Below are 26,059 nucleotides of genomic sequence, written 5' to 3'. Positions count from 1 at the left end.
TAGCTCCGTCTGGCTCAGCGGCTCAGACTGGGGCCCTAGACAACGGCCAAAGTTCTCCACACTCCCGCTCAGGCCTTCCCCAAGGCAGTTCAACTCAGTGCCAAGTCCAAGGACATCAAAACAGTTCACAGGTAAGGCCTTTCTGGTTTGCAGTCTCGCTGCTACTGAACTTACAGTTGTGGGCGGGTTTAGACGGATTGAACACACGCGACCACTTGCCGGTTTTCCACTGTTTTAGTCCTCCTCTTGGGGTCCAGAAGTCTCTCGCTGACTCCCTGTATCCTCATAGGAGTGATGATAGGCAGTTCCCACCAGCCAGAGATGCCTGGAGTCCTATCTCCCCAGACTCACGGTGCCCAGATGCAAGGAAGCTGTTACTCGGCTGCCATCTTGCTCCGCCCTCCCAGAATATTTATTACAGCAAAATTCATAATTGTGAAGTCATGGAAGAAGCCCAAGTGCCCAACAACCTACAAATGGACTAGCAAATTATGGTACAGGTATACTATGGAATATTATGCAGCCTTAAAGAAAGATGGAGACTTTACCTCTTTTATGTTCACATGGATGGAGCTGGAACATATTCCTCTTAGCAAAGTATCTCAAGAATGGAAGAAAATGTACTCAGCCCTACTATGAAGCTGATTTACAGCTTTCATATGAAGGCTATAACCCAACTATAGCACAAGAATATGGTGAAAGGGCTAAGGGAGGGGAAAGGAGGGGGGATATTAGGAAGGAGGTACGGTAATGGGTGGGCCCACACCTACGGTGCATCTTAGAATGGGTACAGGTGAAACCTACTAAATGCAGAATACAAATGTCTACATACAATAACCAAGAAAATTCCATGACGGCTACGTTGAACAGTTTGATGAGAATATTTCAGATTGTATATGAAACCAGCACATTGTACCCCTCGATTGCACTAATGTACACAGGTATGATTTAACAATAAAAATAAATAAATAAATAAATAAATAAAGCAGAAAAAAAAATACTGTATCTGTTAAAAGATTTGTATCCGGGGACGTAAGTGGTTAGGGTGCTGGCCCCATACATCGGGAGTGGTGGGCTTGTACCCAGCTGGAGGTTGCTAAACAACAATGACAACTACAACAACAACAAAATAGCTGGGCATTGTGGTGGGCACCTGTAGTCCCAGCTACTTGGGAGGCTGAAGCAAGAGAATCACTTAAGCCCAAGAGTTGGAGGTTGTTGTGAGCTGTGATGCCACAGCATTCTACCAACGATGACATAGTGAGACTCTGTATCTAAATAAATAAATAACACAATCATGAGAAAACAGCATTAAAAAAAAACACAAACACACATACAAAAGGAAACAATTTGCCACCATGAACAAAAAGATTTGACTAGATGTTTCACCAAGAAAGACATGAAAGTATTAATAAAAAAAAATCACATTAAAAGATAATAAACATCATTACTAATTAGGTAAATGAATAAAAAGGGGTTATGCAGCACTAGATATGTAGGATGGGCTGGTTCGTTGTTTACATCTGACATTACAAAATATAAAAGTTAATCACTAGGGTTTACTGATCTTCAATTTCTGATTAAAAAGCCCTTTAAAATGGCTACATAGGTTGAGAGATTAAAGATGGCGGCCAAGTAACAGCTTCCCTGCAACTGGGAACAGTGAGTCTGGGGAGACAAGACTCCATGCATCTCTGGCCGATGAGATCTGCCCATAATCATCCCTTTGAGGATACAGGGAGCCAGCAAGGGACTTCTGGACCCCAAGAGGAGGACAAAAACAGTGGAAAACTGGCAAGTCGTTGCGTGTGTTCAATCGACCTAATCACGCCGGCAACCGTAAGTACAAGCAGCAAACCAAACCGGAAAGGCCTTAACTGTGAACTGTTTCGGTGTTCTTGGACTTGGCACTCAGTTGAATTGCCTTGGGGAGAGCTTGAGCAGGAGTGTGGAGAACTTTTATCATTGTCTGGGGCCCCAGACTGAGCCACTGAGCTGGGCACAGGAAGCCATTGTGAAAGAACTGCCCCGGCAAGCTCCGCCCTCAGGGTCTCAGAGCAAGGATTGGGCGGGTCAAAGTAACCTAGTGACTGAGCAGCCTAAAGGCAGGGACTGAGCTGCCTTACAGCCTTAATCCTTAGGGGCAGAGTGAGACAGTTTTGGCAAACTACAGCCTTGGGCTGTTGCCCTGGGTAGAGTGCAGTGACGTCACACCTCATAGCAACCTCAAATTCCTGGGCTTGGCGCCACCCAGACCTCCATAAGAGCGGTACATCAACCCCCGACCAGTGACCCACACCCACCGGGCCTCCGCATTCCCTGACCAGGAACTGCGGGAGCCATGCAACCCTGCGTCCTCCGTCCTGTGTCCTCCCAGCTTCCACACTAGCCCATTTATATGGACCGAGACTCTGGTAGCTGCGTGCCCTTTGGAGCCCTCCCTGCCTCTGCGCAGAGCTCTTCTCCTGGCCAGAGACTGCTGGAGCCTTGGGTTCTCTGTGCCAAAGTCACTGGGCGCCTAGCACTCCCAGAACCATGCGCACCACCCACAGCCCTGTTGCTGGATCTGGGTGTGTCACAAACCGGAGCTGCTTCCACAACCAGAACTCCCTAGCTAGAGCAGCCCCAGAGGAACTACACAGGGTCACTCCGTATAAAGATCAAGCAACAATAGAGTGATCCCGCTGGGGTCTAATCTTGGAGAGACACATCCCCAACTCTGAGGATGGCCAGAGGCAATGGTGAAAAACAATCGTGAGGCGAAATCAACAGAAAAACTCTGGAAATATGAATAATCAGAGTAGATCAACTCCCCCAAGGATCAATAGGGCAGAAACAGCACAAGACCTCATGCACAAACAAATAGCTGAGATGTCAGAAATTGAATTCAGGATCCGGATAGCAAATAAGATCAAATTAGAATTCCAAAAGTTATCTCAAGAATTCAACGGATTCAAAGACCAAATGACCAAAGATTTCAACACATTGAGACAAGAAGTTGCATCCCTCTAAGATCTGAGAAACACAGTAGAATCTCTCAGTAACAGAATGGAGCAAGCAGAAGACAGGATTTCTGACATTGAAGACAAAGCTTTCGAACAGTCCCAAACCCTCAAAGAAGAAGAGAAATGGAGAGCAAAACAGACCACTCTCTAAGAGAGCTCTCGCATAATTTGAAGAAAACCAATATTCGTCTTATAGGGATCCCCGAAAGTGACGAAGTGGCTTCACGAGGCACAGAGTCTCTTCTCCATGAGATTATGAAGGAGAAATTTCCAGACATGCCAAGAGATTCCGAAATTCAGATAGCAGACAGTTTCAGAACTCCAGCACGACTCAACCCAAATAAGACATCCCCCAGACACATCATAATCATTTTCACTAAAGTTAATATGAAGGAGAAAATTCTGAAAGCTGCCAGACGAAAGAAAACCATTACCTACAAGGGGAAGAATATCAGAATAACTGCAGATCTCTCTGCTGAAACCTTTCAAGCTAGAAGAGATGGTCATCGACTTTTTATCTACTAAAACAAAATAACTTTTAACCCAGGATCCTGTACCCAGCTAAACTGAGCTTCATTTATGACGGAGAAATTAAATACTTCAATGACATTCACATGTTGAAGAAATTTGCCATAACTAAACCAGCACTTCAGGACATTCTCAGACCTATCCTCGATAAAGACCAGCATAATTCTCCACCACAAAAGTAAACCCGCCCAAAAAATTTTTGATCAAATTCCAACTTCCACAGTCGCAAAAGGATTAAAAATGTCCACCAGTCTCTCGAAAGGCTTATCAATACTTTCAATTAATGTGAATGGTTTAAATTGTCCTCTAAAGAGGCATAGGTTGGCAGACTGGATACAAAAGCTCAAGGCAGATATCTGCTGCATCCAAGAATCGCATCTTATATTAAAAGACAGACATAGACTCAAGGTGAAGGGATGGTCATCTATATTCCAGGCAAATGGAAAACAGAAAAAAGTAGGTGTTGCAATCCTGTTCGCAGATGCAATATGCTTTAAACCAACCAAAATAAGGAAGGATAAGGATGGACACTTCATATTTGTTAAAGGTAATACTCAATATGATGAGATCTCAATTATTAATATTTATGCACCCAACCACAAAGCACCTCAATTTATAAGAGAAACTCTAACAGACATGAGCAACTCGATTTCCTCCACTTCCATAGTAGTTGGAGATTTTAACACTCCTTTAGCAGTCCTGGATACATCCAAAAAGAAGCTAAGCAAAGAAATTTTAGATTTAAACTCAACCATTGAACATCTGGACGTAACAGACATCTACAGAACATTTCATCCCAGCAAAACTGAATACACATTCTTCTCATCAGCCCACGGAACATACTCCAAAATCGACCACATCCTAGGCCACAAATCTAACCTCAGCAAATTTAAAAAAATAGAAATTATTCCTTGCATCTTCTCAGACCATCATGGAATAAAAGTTGAACTCAATAAAAACAGGAATCTGCATACACATACAAAAACATGGAAGCTAAACAACCTTATGCTGAAGGATACATGGGTTATAGACGAGATTCAGAAGGAAATCACCATATTTTTGGAACAAAACAACAATCAAGACATGAATTAGCAGAACCTCTGGGATACCGCAAAGGCAGTCCTAAGAGGGAAATTTATAGCACTGCAAGGCTTCCTCAAGAAAACGGGAAGAGAGGAAGTCAATAACTTAATGGAACTTCTCAAGCAACTGGAGAAAGAAGAACACTTGAACCCCAAACAAAGCAGCAGAAAAGAAATAACCAAAATCAGAGTAGAATTAAATGAAATTGAAAACAAAAGAACTATACAACAGATCAATAAATCCGAAAGCTGGTTTTTCGAAAAGATCAATAAAATAGATAAACCTTTGGCCAACCTAACCAGGAAAAAAAGAGTAAAATCTCTAATTTCATCAATCAGAAATGGTAATGATGAAATAACAACAGACCCCTCAGAAATTCAAAACATCCTTAACGAATACTACAAGAAACTCTACTCTCACAAATATGAAAATCTGAAAGAAATTGACCAACACCTAGAAGCACGCCACCTACCAAGACTTAGCCAGAACGAAGTGGAAATGTTGAATAGGCCTATATCAAGTTCTGAAATAGCATTGACTATACAAAATCTCCCTAAAAAGAAAATCCCAGGACCAGGTGGCTTTACGTCAGAATTCTACCAAACAGTTAAAGAACTATTACCTATACTACTAAACCTCTTCCACAATATAGAAAAAGATAGAATATTACCCAGCACATTCTACGAAGCAAACGTCACCTTGATCCCCAAACCAGGGAAAGACCCAACAAGAAAAGAAAATTATAGACCAATATAACTAATGAATATAGATGCTAAAATACTCAATAAGATCCTAACAAACAGAATCCAACAACACATCAAAAAAACTATACACCATGACCAAGTCGGATTTATTCCAGGGTCTCAAGGCTGGTTCAATATACGTAAATCTATAAATGTAATTCAACACATAAACAAACTTAAAAATAAAGATCATATGATTCTTTTAATTGATGCAGAAAAAGCTTTTGATAATATCAAGCATCCCTTCATGATCAGAGCACTTAAGAAAATTGGTATAGAAGGGACATTTCTTAAACTAATAGAGGCCATCTACAGCAAACCCACAGCCAATATCGTATTGAATGGAGTTAACTTGAAATCATTTCCACTTAGATCAGGAACCAGGCAAGGTTGCCCCATCTCCATTGCTCTTTAACATTGTAATGGAAGTTTTAGCCATTGCAATTAGGGAAGAAAAGGTGATCAAGGGTATCCACATAGAGTCAGAAGAGATCAAACTTTCACTCTTTGCAGATGATATAGGGATTCTACTACAAAACTTTTAGAAGTGATCAAGGAATATAGCAATGTCTCAGGCTACAAAATCAACACCCATAAATCTGTAGCCTTTATATATACCAACAATAACCAAGCCGAACAAAGAGTCAAGGACTCTATTCCTTTCACAGTAGTGCCAAAGAAGATGAAATATTTGGGAGTATACCTAACAAAGGATGTGAAAGATCTCTACAAAGAGAACTATGAAACTCTAAGAAAAGAAATAGCTGAAGATGTTAACAGATGGAAAAACATACCATGCTCATGGCTGGGAAGAATCAACATTGTTAAAATGTCCATACTGCCCCAAGCAATATATAACTTTAATGCAATTCCTATTAAAGCTCCATTGTCATACTTTAAAGATCTTGAAAAAATAATACTTCGTTTTATATGGAATCAGAAAAAACCTCAAATAGCCAAAACATTACTGAGCAATAAAAACAAAGTAGGAGGAATCACGCTACCAGACCTGAGACTGTACTATAAATCCATAGTGATCAAAACAGCATGGTACTGGCACAAAAGCAGAGAAGTAGATGTCTGGAACAGAATAGAGAACCAAGAGATGGATCCAGCTACTTACCGTTATTTGATCTTTGACAAACCAATTAAAAACATTGAATGGGGAAAAGATTCCCTATTTAACAAATGGTGCTGGGTAAACTGGCTGGCAACCTGTAGAAGATTGAAACTGGACCCACACCTTTCACCATTAACTAAGATAGACTCTCACTGGATAAAAGATTTAAACTTAAGACATGAAACTATAAAAATACTTGAAGAAAGTGCAGGGAAAACTCTTGAAGGAATCGGCCTGGGTGAATATTTGATTAGGAGGACTCCCCAGGCAATTGAAGCAGTATCAAAAATACACTACTGGGACCTGATCCTTCTGCACAGCCAAGTACATAGTAAGTAAAGCAAGCAGACAGCCCTCAGAATGCGAGAAAATATTTGCAGGTTATACCTCCGATAAAGGTCTGATAACCAGAATCCACAGAGAACTCAAACGTATTAGCAAGAAAAGAACACGTGACCCCATCTCAGGGTGGGCAAGGACTTGAAGAGAAACTTCTCTAAAGAAGACAGACACATGATCTACAAACACATGAAAAAAAGCTCATCATCCTTAATCATCAGAGAAATGCAAATCAAAACTACTCTGAGATATCACCTAACCCCAGTAAGAGTAGCCCACATAACAAAATCCCAAAACCAGAGATGTTGCCGTGGATGTGGAGGAAAGGGCACACTTCTACACTGCTGGTGGGAATGCCCACTAATACGTTCCTTCTGGAAGGATGTTTGGAGAATACTTAAAGACCTAAAAATAGACCTGCCATTCGATCCTATAATTCCTTTACTAGGTTTATACCCAGAAGACCGTAAGTCACAATATAACAAAGATATCTGTACCAGAATGTTTATTGCATCCCAATTCATAATTGCTAAGTCATGGAAGAAGCCCAAGTGCCCATAGACCCACAAATGGACTAGCAAATTGTGGTACATGTATACCATGGAATACTATGCAGCCTTAAAGAAAGATGGAGACTTTACCTCTTTCATGTTTACGTGGATGGAGCTGGAACATATTCTTCTTAGCAAAGTATCTCAGGAATGGAAGAAAAAGTATCCAATGTACTCAGCCCTACTATGAAGCTAAATTATAGCTTTCACATGAAGACTACAACCCAACTATAGCACAAGACTATGGGGAAAGGGCCAAGGAAGGGGAAGGGAGGGGGGAGGTATTGGTGGAGGAAGGGTAATGGGTGGGGCCACATCTATGGTGCATCTTAAAATGGATACAGGTGATTGCACTAATGTACACAGCTATGATTTAACAATAAAAAAACATAGAAAAAATAAAATGGCTACATATTACATTTTTCTGAGATTTGATATATATTTCAAAAATTTTTAAATCTTCCTGAATAAAACATCTGATGCCCTACTAATAAGTCCAACTCTGAAGAAATTCAGTGCTTATAAGTCAAAATATGAAAATTAGTAAATTACTCCTTTGGAGTCAGAATAAAAAATATATATATATATATAATGTTTTCAGCCAAATAGAATGATTATAAAGTTTTCTCATCAGAAATGCATTTAATAATTCATCTAAAACAGATTGTCTTTCATAAATGGTTTCAATAATTATGCCATGAATGCTGAAATGAATAAAAATCTTTTTTTTTTTCTTTTTTTTTTTTTTTGAGACAGAGTTTCATTATGTCACCCTTGGTAGACTGCCATGGCATCATCACAGCTCACAGCAACCTCAAACTCTTGGACTTAAGGGGTTCTCTTGTCTCACCCTTTCAAGTAGTTGGGACTACAGGCGCCTGCCACAATGCCCAGATATTTTTCTGTTGCAATTGTCATTGTTGCTTAGCTGGCCTCGCCTGGGTTCGAACCTGCCAGCCTCGGTGTATGTGGTTGATGCCATACCCACTGTGCTACAGGTGCTTAGCCAAGAATAAAAATCTTAATAAAGAACCTAGGCACAAATAAACAATACAGGAAAAGGAGGCCATAAACATTGATGAAGAATTTTAAAACTTATAAAATAACTATAAATTTCAAGCACATAGTTTAAAACATGGAAAATAATTTCTGGAAGAATTATATTATCAAAATAAATTAAGAAGAAATTTATCAGTAAAAATCTATTAAATTAAAAAATACAATAGGTCTAGGTCTTTCTGTATGTGGGTTTTACAAATCCTAATACGTTATCTGAATCGAAGTCTTGTAGAAAATATAAAAAGAAAGTTCTAAAACTCCATTCCTGAGGTTAGCATAAAATTAATATAAAAGTGGACAAGGATAATAAAAGAAAGAAAAGTTAAAGACTAGTTTAATTATCAACTTACTTTCAAACTCCCAAATGATATGTTAATACAGTAATATATTAAATAATATATGACCATCTATCCATCTAGACTTTATCCTGAAAATACCAAATTGATTTGTGATTATGAAAGCTGTTAATGTAAATTCATTGCATTTAACATATTAAAGAAAATACAATTACAATCTCAATAGAAACCAAAAACACTTGATAAAATTTAACATTCCATCATTATAAAAATCTTAGCAACAAGAACTGAATAGAAGGTAAACTCCTTAATTTAGTAAGGACCATCTATAGCAAATATCACATTCCATGGATCATTAGTAGTATTCCTTTGAAAGCGAAGAACAAGAGAAGGCAGGTCTGCCATCTGTGCTTCTACTCACCGCTGCACTGAATCTTAGCCAATGTAATGAGAAAGAAGTAAGACGAGTATAGGAAAGGGGAAAACAAATATTACAGATTATTCTGCAGAAAATCCAAGATAATCTACCAACACTTTGCACTAATAATAGAGTTCAGGGAAGCTGCTACATATAAGATTCATGTACAAAAAATAAAATTCCTATACAAAGATAACCTTGAATTACAAAATGTATTTTTTAATAATGGCATATTTATAATAGTGACAACAAAATAATACCAAGAATTAAATTTTTTAAAAGAGCAATGAAATGTTTATGGAAAATATATGTAAGCTTTCGTTCCTTAAATAGATTTATGAATTTGATGCAATTCTAATAAAAATGACACAAGGATTTTTGTATTGAATTTGACAAAAGGATCCTAAATACTTAAGAAAAATCAAAATCTCTAAAATAAAGATTATTTTACCAAATAAGAAAAAGAGAGGAAGGTTTGTCCCATCAGATAACAAAACAAAGTTATAGTAATGAAAACAGTGTGGTACTAGCACAGAGTGAGATATAAAAGATTAATGGAACAAAATAAAGCCCCTAGAAACAGATTCCAGCATATATGAAAACAGAGGTATCATTCTAAATTACTATGGAAAGGAAAAATTATTCGATAAATGATGTGAGATAGAAAATTCATGGAAAATTCAAACAATCTGTGAAAATTCAAATAATCTGACAGCCAAAAGTTTATAAGAAATGTTGCATTCTTCATGACCTTGGGAGAGAAAATAATTTCTTAAGTAAGATTTTAAAAGCTAGGCTGTCTGCCGTGGCTTGGTTTGGACAGCAGTGGCTGTGAGCCCTGGGCTGCAGGGAGCGATCCCCAGCTTTTGGCCAGGAGGGTGGCAGGTTCTTGCTCAAGGAAATCCTGCCCAAATGGAGAACTGGGTCTAAAAGTCTGGACACCAATGACACTCGCTGGATGCTGAGCCTCCAGCAAATGCAGGCATTGAGAAGGCTGTAAGGGATAGATGCCAATTCAAAAGACAAGCCCTCTGAAACCAAAGGGTCTGCTGTTAATAATGCTGAAAATACCTTTCATTTGGGGAACTAGGAATATTGTGACTCCTCAGAAGTGTGTGGCAGAAGTTCCTCCTAATCTTTGCACACCAGATACTTTTAAATCAACTTCAAACTTCTCCAAGGTAACTGTAGAGCAATTGGGAACTATACCTGAAAGCTTTGTTAAGAGCTCTTCAGGAAGGTCACCATCCTATCTTAAAAAATCCAGATAAGGATCTGCAGTTGGTGCTTGGGGTGCTCCTGAAACAAACCATCTGATTGGTTTCATTGCTCAGCAGCCAGAGTTTGAAGAATGGTAAGAGATCTCCTTTGGCTCAGATTCTGCTCAGGGTAGCCCTGTGCTGTATCCAAATGTCAACTCTTAAAGAGAGCATATTATGCTTTCCAGTCAGCTTTTCACTCCATTAAGGAAAATGAGAAAATGGTTGACCGTCTAGAATCCTCTGAGGCAGAAAGAGTGTGAGACGACAGACTTGACCAAAAAGGAAGATCTTCATGAACATCAGCAGTCTGGAGTCCCTGCAGTTATCATCCAAACATAGGAGAATATCCTCTCAGAGCAACTCTGATGAAAATCTAACTGATGGTGAAGAAAAGTAATTGAGCTTCAGCTGTTCAATATTGATACAGACATAATAGGTGCAACTGAAACTTCTGCAGCTCTTTCTCTGAAATCATCTGAACTGGGTTCAGTGTGGTCTGGAACTTTAGTTGAAGCATCTGTTCCTCTGATAGAGCTCACAGAGGTTTCAGATGATCCACATGCAATTGTAAGAAATAATACAAGGAGATCAGTATTGCTCTTACCCAGTTTCCCCCAGAAGCATATCACAACCAGAAAATTGATAACTCAAGGATGCTGTGTAGAGGACAAAAGATCAACTGATGCTGTTTCAACTGACACCTTCACTGCAGATGCGAGTTCAGACACAGTCCCTGACTTTAAGTCACCAGTTACTTCATTGTGTAGGAGGGACTTTCCGCCCAATGAGACCTTTGTACCTTGTCCTGTACTGAAGAAACCCACAGTCAAGCTGCTTCCAGAGAGCTTACAGGAGCATTGTAACAACCTTTATGATGACAAGACACATTCAAGCTTAATCTCAAATCCTGCAAATTGCCCAAAAAACGAAAAGTGGAAGATGAAGAGAATCATAAAGCACTGAGCTTTGTTAATATGAGGAAAAGGAAGAAAGTTACTTTTGGAGAGGACCTAAACCCTAGCAGGGGTCCTCAAACTTTTTAAACACGGGGCCAGTTCACTGTCCCTCAGACCATTGGAGGGCCAGACTATAGTTTAAAAAAAAAAAAAAACTATGAACAAATTCCTATGCACACTGCACATATCTTATTTTGAAGTAAAAAAACAAAACGGGAAAAAATACAATCACACCGCCTCATGTGGCCCGCGGGCCATAGTTTGAGGACCCCTACAAGTGTTTGATTAATCTTTGTCAGCAAATACTCCATTACATAAAGGAGAAACACCTGTTTGTAAGAAGGATTTTGTTGTTGTTATTGTTGCAGTTCGGCCGGAGCTGGGTTTGAACCCGCCACCCTCAGGATATGGGGCCAGCGCCCTACTCACTGAGCCACAGGCGCTGCCCTGTAAGAAGGATTTAAGTGGTATCAATTCTCTGCCACTTGAAAACTCACTGGTTCCTGAACTATTACCTCAACCAAATTTTGATGACAAGGGAGAGAATCTTGAAAACATAGAACTATTTCAGGTTTCATTTGCAGTTCTAAGTCCTTCTAGTAAGTCTTCAATCTTGGAGACACTTTCAGGCACTGATAACTGTAGCCCTTCAAATAATCATGAGAAAATATCCTCTTGTAAGTTGGTATAACACGTGGATTTCTTTTTTTTTTTCTTTTTTTTTTTGAGACAGACCCTCAAGCTATCACCTTGGGTAGAGTGCCATGGTGTTAAAGCTTACAGCAACCTCCAACTCTTGGGCTCAAGCGATCCTCTTGCCTCAGTTTTTCTGTTTTTAGACAGATAGAGAACTCTTCCATATACCTAGCACCTGATGCAGTCTCTGGTACTAGTAGTTGCTTCATAAACATATTTTTGCAAAAATGGCCTAACAAATCACTGCTTATTTATTATAACTAGGAGGAAAAAGAAGAACAAAGTGGTAAAGGCAGGAAAAAAACAAACTTCTCTCATAAAATCAGCTAAAAATCACTGCAATGAAATAGAAAAAAACTGAGGCAAGAGGATCACTTGAGCCCACGAGTTGAAGGTTGCTGTGAGCTATGATGCCGCAACACTCTACCCAGGTAACAGCTTGAGACTGTGACTCCAAAAAATAAATCAATAAATAAAACAGACGCTCTGTGCCCTTAGTGCAGTGGTTGCAGCACTGGCCACATACACCAGGGCTGGGGGGTTCAAATCTAGTCCAGGCCAGCTAACAACAATGACAAATGCAATAAAAAAAAATAGCTGGAGGGGTGGAGGCAAGATGGCCAACTGGAGCCAGCTTTCCACAGAGGCTCCCATCCAGAGCAGAGTTAAAGGACAGAAGTTTAGCAAGTAAGCCAATGGTTTGGAGCTGAGCCAAGAGAGGTTGAAGAATGCACATCAAGGCTCAGTGCCTGTGGTTCAAGTGGCTAAGGCACCAGCCACATACACCTGAGCTGGCGAGTTCGAATCCAGCCTGGGCCCGCCAAACAACAATGATGGCTGTAACAACAACAACAACAAAAAGCTGGGCATTGTGGCAGGGGCCTGTAGTCTGAGCTACTTGGGAGGTGGAGGCAGGAGAATCGCTTGAGCCCAGAAGTTGGAGATTGCTGTGAGCTGTAATGCCACAGCACTCTCTACCCAGGGCAAAAGCTTGAGGCTCTGTCTCAAAAAAAAAAACAAAAGCACATCAACCCTGCTGAGGCAAGCTGCAACCACGAGGATACAAACAATAGGTACAAAATCCATCACCAAGCGGACGGGAGTCCCCTCCACCATGAGAATGGCTCGCAGCATATTCTACACAAACAAGCACGCAGAGTTCAGATCTCCTCTTATTTTATCCCACGGGAGAAACCCTCCAAAAACCGAAACTCCTTCTCTAGAGAGGACTTACAAATGTGCCATGGCACTGTCCCACCAGCCATAAAACTGTATATAATCAAACAAATTATATACTATAATCAAGTGGGTTTTATCCCAGTGTCTCAAGGCTGGTTCAATATACGTAAATCTATACATATAATTCAGCACATAAATTAAAAAACAAAGACCATATGATTCTACAGATTTCTAAGATTTTTATAAAGAGAACTATGAAATGCTAAGAAAAGAAATAGCTAAAGATGTTAACAAATGGAAAAACATACTATGCTCATGGCTGGGAAGAATCAACATTGTTAAAATGTCCATACTACCCAAAGCAATATACAATTTTAATGCAATCCCTATTAAAGCTCCACTGTCATACTTTAAAGATCTCGCAAAAATAAAACTTTGCTTTATATGGAATCAGAAAAAATCTCGAATAGCCAAGACATTACTCAGAAATAAAAACAAAGCAGGAGGTATTACTCTACCAGACCTCACACTATACTATAAATCAATAGTGATCAAAACAGCATGGTACTGGCACAAAAACAGACAGGTAGATGTATGGAACAGAATAGAGAATGAAGAGATGAACCCAGCTACCATTATTTGATCTTTGACAAGCCAATTAAAAACATTCAGTGGGGAAAAGACTCCCTATTTAACAAATGGTGCTGGGTGAACTGGCTGGCAACCTGCAGAAGTCTGAAACTGGACCCACACCTTTCACGATTAACTAAGATATACTCTCACTGGATTAAAGATTTAAACTTAAGACATGAAACTATAAAAATACTAGAAGTGCAGGGAAAACACTTGAAGAAATCAGTCATGGCGAATATTTTAGGAGGAGGACCCCCTGGGCAATTGAAGTAACATCAAAAATACACTACTGGGACCCGATCAAACTAAAAAGCTTCTGTACAGCCAAGAACACAGTAAGTAACCCTCAGAATGGGAGAAGATATTTGCAGGTTATGTCTCCGATAAAGGTTTAATAATGAGAATCCACACAGAACTCAAACATATTAGCAAGAAAAGAACAAGTGATCCCTTCTCAGGCTGGGCAAGGGACTTGAAGAGAAACTTCTGAAGACAGGCACAGAGCCTACAGACACGTGTAAAAATGCTCATCATCCTTAATCATCACAGAAATGCAAATCAAAACTACTTTGAGATATCATCCAACTCCAGTAAGATTAGACCACATCACAAAATCATAAAACCAGACATGTTGGCGTGGATGTGGAGAAAAGGGAATACTTCTACACTGCTGGTGGGAATGCAAACTAATACGTTCCTTTTGGAAAGATGTTTGGAGAACACTTAGAGATCTAAAAATAGACCTGCCATTCGATCCTACAATTCCTCTACTACCCTGTTTCCCTGAAAATAAGACATCCTCCGAAAATAAGACCTACTTATAGGAAAGATAAGGCGTCCCCTGAAAATAAGACCTAGCGCATCTTTGGGAGCACACCTTAAAATAAGACACTGTCTTATTTTCGGAGAAATAGGGTAGGTGTATATCCAGAAGACCAAAAATCACATTATAGCAAAGATATTTGTACCAAAATGTTTATTGCAGCCCAATTCATAATTGCTAAGTCATGGAAGAAGCCCAAGTGCCTATCAACCCATGAATGGATTAATAAATTGTGGTATATGTATACCACAGAATATTACACAGCCTTAAAGAAAGATGGAGACTTTACCTCTTTCGTGTTTACATGGATGAAGCTGTAACATATTCTTCTTAGCAAAGTATCTCAAGAATGGAAGAAAAAGTATCCAATGTACTCAGCCCTACTATGAAACTAATTTATAGCTTTCCCTTAACCCAATTATAGCCCAAGAATATGGGGAAAAGGGAGAGAGAGGGGAGGGCTCACACAAAATTACATTTTATGTTTAGAGACATAAAAAAGTCTTGCTCTAAAAACCACTGAAATATTTGTAAATTTTTACTTAACTTATTACTAAAATATATCTTCAAATATATTTCAGTCTTTGGAATAGTAAGTGTACTACTATGGAAACAATATTTTCCTCTACAATTCAATGATGAAAATAAACTAAGGTGAAAAGACCTCTATCAAAAATAAAAAACTCAAAGCTTAATTAATCTAGATTCAAAAATATGTACACATATACCTTTTTCTCTTCAGAAGCAAGAATGTATACAAATGTACATATAGATACTTCTAAAAGCAGGAAAATGTACATTTTATTCATAAATAACTCTTTTAAATTAAACAAGTGGATAGATGTGTGTGATTATAATTTTTTTTCCTGAGACAGAGACTCACTTTGTCGCCCTTGGTAGAGTGCCATGGCATCACAGTTCATAGCAACCTCCAACTCTTGGGCTTAAGCAAATCTCTTGCCTCAGACTCCCAACTAGCTGGGACTACAAGAACCCACCACAATGCCCAGCTATTTTTTTTTTGAGCTGGGATCTCACTCTTGCTCAGGCTGGTCTCAAACTCATGAGCTATGATGCCGCAACACTCTACCCAGGGTAACAGCTTGAGACTGTGTCTCGAAAAAATAAATCAATAAATAAAACAGATGCTCTGTGCCCTTAGTGCAGTGGTTGCAGCACTGGCCACATACACCAAGGCTGCGGGGTTCAAATCCAGTCAAAGCCAGCTAAACAACAATGACCTTGTCCTCCCAAGTGCTAGGATTATAGTGATTATAATGTTTTTAACCTAAGGGGGCAGGGCACATTAGTTCAGCTAAACGCTTATCACCAAACTGCTGATTTCCAAAGGGCTCAAATTTACAAAGAAGTGTTTGTTTGAATTTATTCCCTCTTCTTATTTGTTCTTACATCAATAATGAAAATATTAATAATATGTAAATAATAGCTATTATCATGTATGATATTACTATTACATTTAAAGTACTATACTTAGCATTTAATATATATTATTTCATAATCATCTTGAAAACAGAGGTATCCTTATAGATAAGGAAATTGAGGTTCAGAGAGGGTTAAGCAACTTTGTCAAGGTCCAAAAGCTAGTAAGTGGTATAGCCAGAGTCTAAATCCAGGCTTTTATTATTATTCCTACCTGTTAGTTAGCGGAGTAAATTAAAATATATTAAGAACACATTCACTGAAATAGTATGAGACATTAATACCTGCCTCAATGTTACTCTGAGTTAGTTGTCCATATTTTTCAGTGCCACTAGTGCCTCAGCATTTTATTTAATTTATTATCATTATTATTATTTTTGAGACAGTCTCACTTTTACACTCGGTAGAGTGCTGTGACATCACAGTGCATAGCAACCTCAAATTCCAGGGCTCAAGTGATTCTCCTGCCTCAGCCTCTGAAGTAGCTGGGACTATAGGCACCTGCCACAACGTCCAGCTAGTTTTCCTATTTTTAGTAGAGACAGGGTCTCACTCTTGCTCAGGTGGATTTCAAACTCCTGAACTCAACCAATCCACCCACTTCATCCTTCCAGAGCGCTGGGATTACAGGCATAAGCTGCTGACTGGCCCTGCCTCAGTGTTTTATAATAGATGTTCAGAGTTTCCAGGCCTGGAAAGAAAATTTTGTTAGACCATCATGGGCTTTATTCTAACTCAAGCCATCTGAGATATGCATCATTCTGATTAAGTGTGGACTAACCAGAGGAATCCATCACCATCACTGAAAAGAACACTCAGATCAGGGCCTTTTAATCTGCTGTTTAGGTGCATTATCCTAGAGCACCAGTGTAAAGATTAAAACTACAGTTTTTACAGGAAGACAGACTTTGATAAGAGTCTTACATTTATTGGCTGTATGACTACTATGAAAATAAAAATAGTACCAAAGACTTATTTTGACGACTAAATACTCCAAAATAGCAGGCTCAATAAATGTTACCTACTAACATTTTTATTGTATTCTGTTATAAAATAACACAACCTATTGCTGGAATATTTTTATGATACATCCCTAAAATTTTATAAAGATCACAAAAAAAAAAGAAAGGAAAAAAAAAAAAGATGGCTAGGTGCCCATACCTTAGTGGTTAGGGTGCCAGCCACATACACTGGGGCTGGCGGATTCAAACCCAGCTTGGGCCTGCTAAACAACGACAACTGCAACAAAAAAATAGCCAAGTAGTCCCAGCTACTTGGGAGGCTGAGACAAGAAAATCACTTAAGCCCAAGAGTTTGAGGTTGCTGTGAGCTATGACGCCACGACACTCTACCCAGGGCAACATAATGAGACTCTGTCTCAAATAAATAAATAAATAAAATTTTATAAACATTATAAGGTTTCTCCTATGAAATATGCTTGCTGCTGAGCTAACCAGGATGACTGTTCTAAAAAAAATTTAACAAAATTCTATGTAACATAGTAAGTGTTTAGATAGGACCATGCTTATAAAAGTCACAGATTCGAATATAAAAAGTCCTTTTAGAGAAAACAATCATGAATGTTAACTATGTTTTTTTTTTTAAAGACAATATATTATCATCAATGAACTATATAGTTGATAGTCTTAAGGTTGGTTATTTATGCATGTGGTTTCTTATTATGCTGTCTTGGAGGTGTTAGTTTAAAACTATCTACAGCAGGGGTGTCCAACCTGTGGCACACGTGCCACATGCAGATTATTTGAGGACTATTTTGCTTATCTGTGGTATTAGAAATCACAAAAAGTATGCATGAACCTTTTCTTTTGCTCATCAGCTTTTGTTAGCGATTTTGAATTTAGTGTGTGGCCCAAGACAACTCTTACTCTTCCAATATGTGGCAGAAAAGAAAAAAGGTTAGACACTAACAAATCTAAAGAATAAATAAGATTTAGTAACTTCCCTGGCTATTCTACAAAATAACACCATGATCTTTTAGAAAAATTTGAAGGAAAATGAAAAGATGACTCTCAAAAATTTTAGTAACATTAAAATAGCTGATCATGTAAGAAAGGAAGATCATCTTTCTCCAGAACAATAGTCTATACAACTGCTATAAATGAATTAACAGGTTTGGAAAGAGTACTATATAAATTATATGACAATAGCAAGAGTTCTAAATGAATATTAATACTGTTAAAGCAATGATTAATAAGTATGTTTAATCTTTAAACTATATACACTCACATCCAAGTAAAAATATGTGATTTTTATTATAGTACATGTATATTTAAAATCAAAACACATCAAAATTATAACTTTCCACTTTATATATGTATGTGCATGTGTTCATTTCTGGGCTTTCATTAACCCAGTTTAAAAACTAATCATTCCAAAGGACAAAAAAATCAACAGACCCTAAAGAGGACAAAAATTCATCTTTAAATATACTGAAAGGGTTTTAGATTCTGTATCACCAGTTTTTCAGGTCATTTTACAAACTTTATTTCCATTGTTATTAGGTAAATTTATATTTCCTAGCCTAGATGATATTTATGCTGCTACTTTCAAAAACAAAGAGAGTGTAACTGTTTTATCAGGTATAGCAGTAATGTTTTAGGCTAGAATAGATAGAAGAGAGTATCGTGGAAGATAATCAAATCACTCTCACCATATTCATTGATAAAGAATGTATGTCAATTCTATTTAATGCAAACTGGCCTTTCTTCCCAAAATTGGATAGTTGGTTTTAGTTCTAAACCAGAGTAAGGTTTATCCATGGAAATGATGAAATAAAATACTTTAAAGGAAGATTAAAGTAAACCCTGGAAACATTATTTCAACACAAAAAGTTCTAATTTTTTAATTTGTATCAAAATAGTCAAATAAACATAACAGGGTTCAAGAAAGGTCCTTTTCTAAATATTTTTAAAATTATGCTAGATGTAGCTGGGCATTGTGGTGGGCGCCTGTAGTCTCAGATACTTGACAGGCTGAGGTAAGAAAATCACTTAAGCCCTAGAGCTTGAGGTTGCTGTGAGCTGTGATGCCACAGTACTCTACAGAGGGTGACAACTTAAGACTCTGTCTCAAAAAGAAAAAAAAAAATTATGCTATATGATGGCATTCTGATTGTTATGCCCTCTCATGTTAGCCACATCCAGTCACTTTCAGGGGATTTAGGGATTATTAATAGATGCAGTAAATAAAAGGTACTAAGACAAATGCTATTAACAAAGATTAAGTATTCTAATACATCAATTAAAACTTTTTTTTTTTTGAGACAGAGTCTCACTATGTCACACCTGGTAGAGTGCCATGGCATCACAGCTCACAGCAACCTCAAACTGTTGGGCTTAAGCAATTCTCTTGCCTTGGCCTCCCAAGTAGCTGGGACTACAGGTACCCGGACCACAACGCAGCTATTTTTTGTTTGTTGTTGTAGTTGTCATTATTGTTTAGCAGGCCTGGGCCAGGTTCGAACCCACCAGCCCCAGCATATGTGGCGGGTGCCCTAACCACTGAGGTACAGGTACCGAGCCTAAAACTTATTTTTCAGAAATTCACATTTGAAAGTAGTTTTTCAGTAATTATTTCTCATTACTTTTTTTTTGTAGAGACAGAGTCTCACTTTACCACCCTCGGTAGAGTGCCATGACGTTACAGGACTCACAGCAACCTCCAACTCCTGGGCTTCCGCGATTCTCCTGCCTCAGCCTCCAGAGCAGCTGGGACTACAGGTGCCTGCCACAATGCCTGGCTATTTTTTGTTGCAGTTTGGCCAGGGCTGGGTTTGAACCCACCACCTCTGGCATATGGGGCCGGCGCCCTACTCCTTTGAGCCACAGGCCGAGTGTGATGGCAGACAGATCAGTGACTAAGGAAAGAGACAGAATTTGAACAAAGGGAGTAGTAATAAGACTAGAGATGTTGGAGAATTCAATGGCTTATTACATAAGAACCTGAGAAAGAGTCTCTACCTGCTCACTTCCTTCTGCAACAAATCCAGAGTAAAGGTATCAAAAACAATGTAAGTGGAAAGAAATAACCGTCAAGAACTAAATGAAAAAAGCTGCTTCCCTTCCATTTTAAGTGCTTCCCTCTCTAATCAATTTAAAGAGCCAGATTCCTAAAGGAATCAAGGGTACTCATTTAAATAACAGTGGACAAATTTTACAGGTTAACAATGAATAGGTGATTGCAGGGCAATCAGCTTTTTTTCTTTCAGAAATACAATATTTAGTATACTTTGAAATCACCCAGAAACCTAATTTTTTTAAAAAAAGTAATTCTGATGATCAGATTTTGAATCTGCCAGAGTCAGAACACTGACTCTCAATCTGACATGAAAGAAAATCTAACATCTGAAGAAAATAGGGACAGGTTAATATAATTCTTCTAAATTAATTATGCCATAATGGGTAGTTCATAAAACTTGTCCTCTTTGGAACTTAATTGAGAGCCACAAAGAATGCCAATAATCTTGGAGTAGGGGAGACATCAAGTGTCTCAGCAGTTGAATATACTTGATAAAGGCCAAGACAAGGAAAGTGAGCAAAGGGGCAATTTGGCCACTGCTAGGAAGGAAAAGGCTGACGTACGTAATTTGATCCAACCTTCACAGTAATAGTGAATATTTATTCCTAAGAACAAAAAAGGTAACCTAAAACCATTTGTTTTTTTATTTCTGATTATTCCTATCCAATTAAAAAATATATGTTAAACATGACTGACTTACATGTGAAAACAAAAGCACTTTATAAACATGTCTATGTTATTACTGCTAAGGAATTTCTGAAAGACATTGAAGATATGCTATATCATCACCTAAAAGGTAAAATAGTAACTGCAAATTTTCTGTGGTTTGTAAAGAATGAAAGGATGGACAACATGCCCAACATATCCAGAGATCCTAACTGTTCAGCTGGAGAGCACCTAGCATGTCTTATTCAACCCCATAAACACAGCCAGGACCAGTCCACGTACTGATGCACAGTGACAGCTCAAAAAATGTCTACTGAGTCAATGATGCATTGCTCTCTTTTACCTGTAGATAGAAACTACTATCTTGAACAAAAAAGAGAAATATTTTCCACAAAAGACAGAAATAAATAAAATGCATTGTTCCCAATACTGACTAAGCATACTCAGGTTCAAAGAAAGCTCCAATAACTTCATATTGCAAATCCACAAGGATTATTTCAATGGGAGAAGATGATTAAATATGCCTAGAAACTTCTAAGGAAATTTCAGAGGATGAACTGCCTACTCCAAAATAAATGTGTTTTGGTACAGAACTAGGCTATCTACATGAAAAAATGATAGTCCTCAAATGTAAGCCTAGTATGGTGTCTTCTGGTCAAGTCCTATTTTGCTTTCACCAAAGGTTGAAGTTTGAACAAATCCTTCATATCTTAAATAACTAAGGAAGACTTTATTACTTATATACTCATTCTCTAAGAGAACACAATTAATTCTTCGATAAGAAGCCATTTCTTGAATGAAGGGAAAAAAATACATCAGTCCTCCCCCATCAAAAAAATCTAGTCCTTTTTTGTGTCCATAAGTTACAAATATATACTTATTTCAAGTTCTACACATATAATCATTTTTTCATGAACTACTTTATGACAGAGGAACAATTAAAACACAAAAGCAAAGTAAAAACCTCATATACATCCAGAGGGATTCAATAGGTATTTCAAAAATAAAGTTGGCAAAAAGCCAATTGTACATACGGCTAAAAATGTGCAGTTATAGAAAAGCCTTCATAATTAATCTCTCAGTTAATAAGGAACTGTAAACTTCCTGAAGATCTAGGAGGTGAGATTTATTGCCAGTTAAAAAAAAAAATTATCATGTGATAGGTTTTATACCTTTTTAGCTACAACCAATTAATACAAAAATAGTTATCAGTGACTTGTCTACAGTGTTAATCATATTAGCAAAGTATGTTGCTACTAGAATATAACATGATATATATATATTCTGCTATAATAGCGTACCTTTCTCTGGGTTTATGTGTCATAGTAGCTGAAGGGAAAGAGTTTTTTGGTGATTAAGGAAGGAAAAGACATTTAAAACAGGGAAGAGCATGAGAAATGGAAGAGCACTGTGAAAGAGCAGGTTGTATTCAGGAAATATGAACTAACTTTTTATGGTTGGAGCATACAGTACATGCGAGAATAGGAAGTAAAGGTAAAAAGACTCATTAAGGTGGAAGGAAGAATTGTGGAAAATTAAGCTGGAATGGTGGGTACAGTTTTCTTAAAACTATAAAAGAATGTTTTAAAAGCAAATTGTGTAAATATCTGCTGGGCGAGGGTGGTGGAAGTGTCTTAACTTTAAAAAAATACCAAATTTCTTCAGAACACAAATACACTGTCAGTATACAAACATACGGTACTACTTACCAATTACCTTTACCTATTAATTATTATTTTCAGTAGACTCTCTACTTGAAAATGCATAGTTAGATTTGTTTTGTACATGAACCCCAAAGCATTAAGGCTGTATTACTGCCAAATGTCATACAGTTCACATTAGTTACTAATTCAGATTGACTTCCTCCCAAACAAATTAGTAATATTTAACCAAATAATAATACATGGGACATCTGCCTCTATAAAATCAGGCATGCACATTGAAAATACTTGAACAAATATAAGCCCAAGAATATTTATATTTAGCAATATTTTAAGAGTCCAAGAATCCTTGTGATTCAGTGCTGAATCTGAAAGACTGATTGTACTGTCAACTTTTATGCCTATTTTGTGACGTTCTCTAAATGATACCTAGATAATATAATTTTATTCACAAAATATTAATAGCACAAGTACTATATAGGTAAGTTAGCCTCACACACACACTCCGAGACTATTTGTTATCTTTACAGACACCCTGTGGGTCTGTACACCACTACCTTAGAAACATATTTATTCCTATTTATTATTACTTCCGTAAGACAGTCAAAGATCAGTAAGATTCAAAAGACTTAGACTACTAGCCTGGCTATAAAAGAAACTAAATATTTGATTTAAGTCATATCATTACTGGGCCTTGCTTATTTTCATCCATGAAAATCCTCACTTTTTCCTAAATATGTAAAAATTGGATAGTGAATACTTTTTTCCTAAGTATATAAAATTTACTATTTTTGTAAAAATTAGTACTTACACTTTAAAAGAAGTAATGAAAAAGTACGTAGAGGGGGGGAAAACCCTCAAATACTACCACATAGAAATAGCTACCATCTATACTAACGTTCTCTAGCCATTTCAGTACATATGTAGAAATGAATTAAAAAGCTTTTTATATAATAAAATTAGATATCTGTGTTTTTTAAATATAATACATTTTATTCTAGTTGAATTTAATAGAAGTACAAATTTGGTAAAAATACATGAATTCCTCAATTTCAAATGGATATTTTCTAAAAGATCTAAGGTTTAGGCCAGGCTCAATGACTCATGCCTGTAATCCTAGCACTCTGGGAGGCTGAGGCGGGTGAATTGCTCTGAGCTCACAGGTTCCTGACCAGCCTGAACAACAGCAAGATCCCATCTCTAAAAATAGCTGGGTGTTGTGGTGGGTGCCTGTAGTCCCAGGAGACTGAGGCAAGAGGATGGCTTGAGCTCAGGAGTTTGAGGTTGTAGTAAGCTATGATGCCATGACACTCTACCGAGGGTGACAAAGTGAGACTGTCTCAAAAACAAAAAACACAAACAAACAAAAAAGATGTAAGGTTATAAAAAGAAAAACATTAAAAAACTGTTTAATCATGTCTTTATATATATATATATTTTTTTTTTTTTTTTTTTGTAGAGACAGAGTTTCACTTTATTGCCCTCGGTAGAGTGCCGTGGCGTCACACAGCTCACAGCAACCTCCAACTCCTGGGCTTAGGCGATTCTCCTGCCTCAGCCTCCAGAGTAGCTGGGACTACAGGCGCCCGCCACAACGCCCGGCTATTTTTTTGTTGCAGTTTGGCCGGGGCTGGGTTTGAACCCGCCACCCTCGGTATATGGAGCCAGCACCCTGCTCACTGAGCCACAGGCGCCGCCCATGTCTTTATATTTTTAATTTTAGATATTATTGACTGAAACATGAGAATACTCATGTCCAACTCCAAATTTGTTGGCATGTTATTTCCCACACTATCAAAGTTACAACATGTTAGATTTCATAATCATAACTTACTTAAAAGTCTAGTATTTCATATTAAATGGTATCACTATCAGTTTCATCAATTTATCATTTGTTTATTGATTTAGAGACAGAATCTCACTCAGTCACCCTTGGTAGAGTGCTGCTGCGTCATAGCTCACAACAACCTCAAACTTTTGGGCTCAAGTGATCCTCTTGCCTCAGCTTTCCAAGTAGCTGGGACTACAGGCACTCACCATAACCCCTGACTAGTTTTTTAGTAGAGACAGGGTCTCCCTTTACTCAGGCTGGTCCTGAACTCCTGAACTCAAGTGATCTGCCCACCTTGGCCTCCCAGAGTGCTAGGACCACAGGGTGAGCCACCACAACTGCCCCAGTTTATCTTTTAAATGACTTAATTTCATAATTAAGTGATTTTTTTAAAGAGGGACTCCTGTCCCTGTTGGTATAATGATCGGAGAGGGGGGGAACTTACGGGTTTGGGGGAATGTCTCCTATTGAATTTATACTTAATGGTATCTTGACTAGAATTATATTCCTGGATCACATTTTCTTTGTATCAGAAGTATATAAAGATTGCTATCTAGCAAAGGTATCTAGCATTGACTTATCAATCCTAGGAAGAAGTTTAATAAGAGTTTGATTTATCCCCCTTTTAAATAATATGTTCTTTTTAGATTCCTGAAAAAAATATCAAAGGTCTATCATTTAACCTCATTATGTCAAAGCAATCAAAATTCACAGGATCTAAAATATTACTCTGACTTGAAGATTTAACTGTTATTCTTTTCAGAGGAAATGTCTTTATTTTATCTTCAAGTCTTTTTTTCTTTTATATTTTTAATTTTCTATTTTGTGCATTATTTTAATGCTAGATGTTTTTTGGTTCTCTGTGTGCATTTTATTCTCTGTGTTTTAATCTCTTGCTTTTTTGTCCAAGATTTTCTTCAATGTCAGTAGTTTAATTTTTGGCAATTGTTTCTACCCCTTGCTATTTCTACTTTATTTATTGTTCCAGGAATTAGGTTATAAGATACCATTCAGCAAATTTCTTTCTGGGGCAAAGTACTCCAACTTGCATATGTGGAGTCCTGTCAGCCTTCAGGAAATCAGAAGTTAATATTCCCAAAGAAAACTATGCTAACTATCTTTACCACTATGTTACACCTTACAAAAAAATCTTGTTTACTTTTCTTTGCTCCTTGTCTAAAAATATAAGTAATCATAGTTAAGTAAAAGGAGGAAGCAGCTTAAAATACCCATACTTTTATAAGAACATGTTTATGTTACTTCCTATATTTCGTATTACTTATAGGTAGAACTTTACTTTGGCTATCATTTCAAATCAACCATTCTGCACATTAGAGATTATTTGTGTATAAATGTATACACATGTATGTACATGTACACACATACAGAGAGACAGTGCAAAAGTTTATGTGTGAGCATCCTAAACAGTTGTATTAGGAGACAAACAAAATATTAATAGAATTGTTTTTAAATAAATGAATCAAAGACTGGGCATAGTGGCTCACACCTATAATTCTAGCATTCTGGGAGGTGGAGGTGGACTGCCTGAGCTCATGAGTTTGAGACCAGCCTGAGCCAGAGTGAGACCCCGTCTCTAAAATAGCCACGTATGTGGCAGGTGTTATCCCAGCTACTTGGGAGGCTTAGGCAAGAGAATTGCTTGAGCCCAAGAGTTGGAGGTTGCTGTGAGCTGTGTCACCACAGTACCCTGCTAAGGGCAACAAAGTGAGAC

The 26,059-nt window shown here is 37.8% G+C and overlaps 1 protein-coding gene and 1 pseudogene across 7 annotated transcripts in view; one reads left to right on the top strand and one right to left on the bottom strand.

Moving 5' to 3' along the window:
- FUT8 (fucosyltransferase 8) overlaps positions 1 to 26,059 on the bottom strand; it is a 429,531-nt gene that overhangs the window by 181,123 nt on the left and 222,349 nt on the right. The window lies entirely within an intron of this gene.
- LOC128593830 (cell division cycle-associated protein 2-like) lies at positions 751 to 12,051 on the top strand (annotated as a pseudogene).

Source organism: Nycticebus coucang, chromosome 9, assembly GCF_027406575.1.
Source record: "Nycticebus coucang isolate mNycCou1 chromosome 9, mNycCou1.pri, whole genome shotgun sequence".
Classification (NCBI taxonomy): Eukaryota; Metazoa; Chordata; class Mammalia; order Primates; family Lorisidae; genus Nycticebus; species Nycticebus coucang.
Note: the sequence above shows the minus strand (reverse complement) of the source record. Positions and strands in the feature narration are given on the sequence as shown.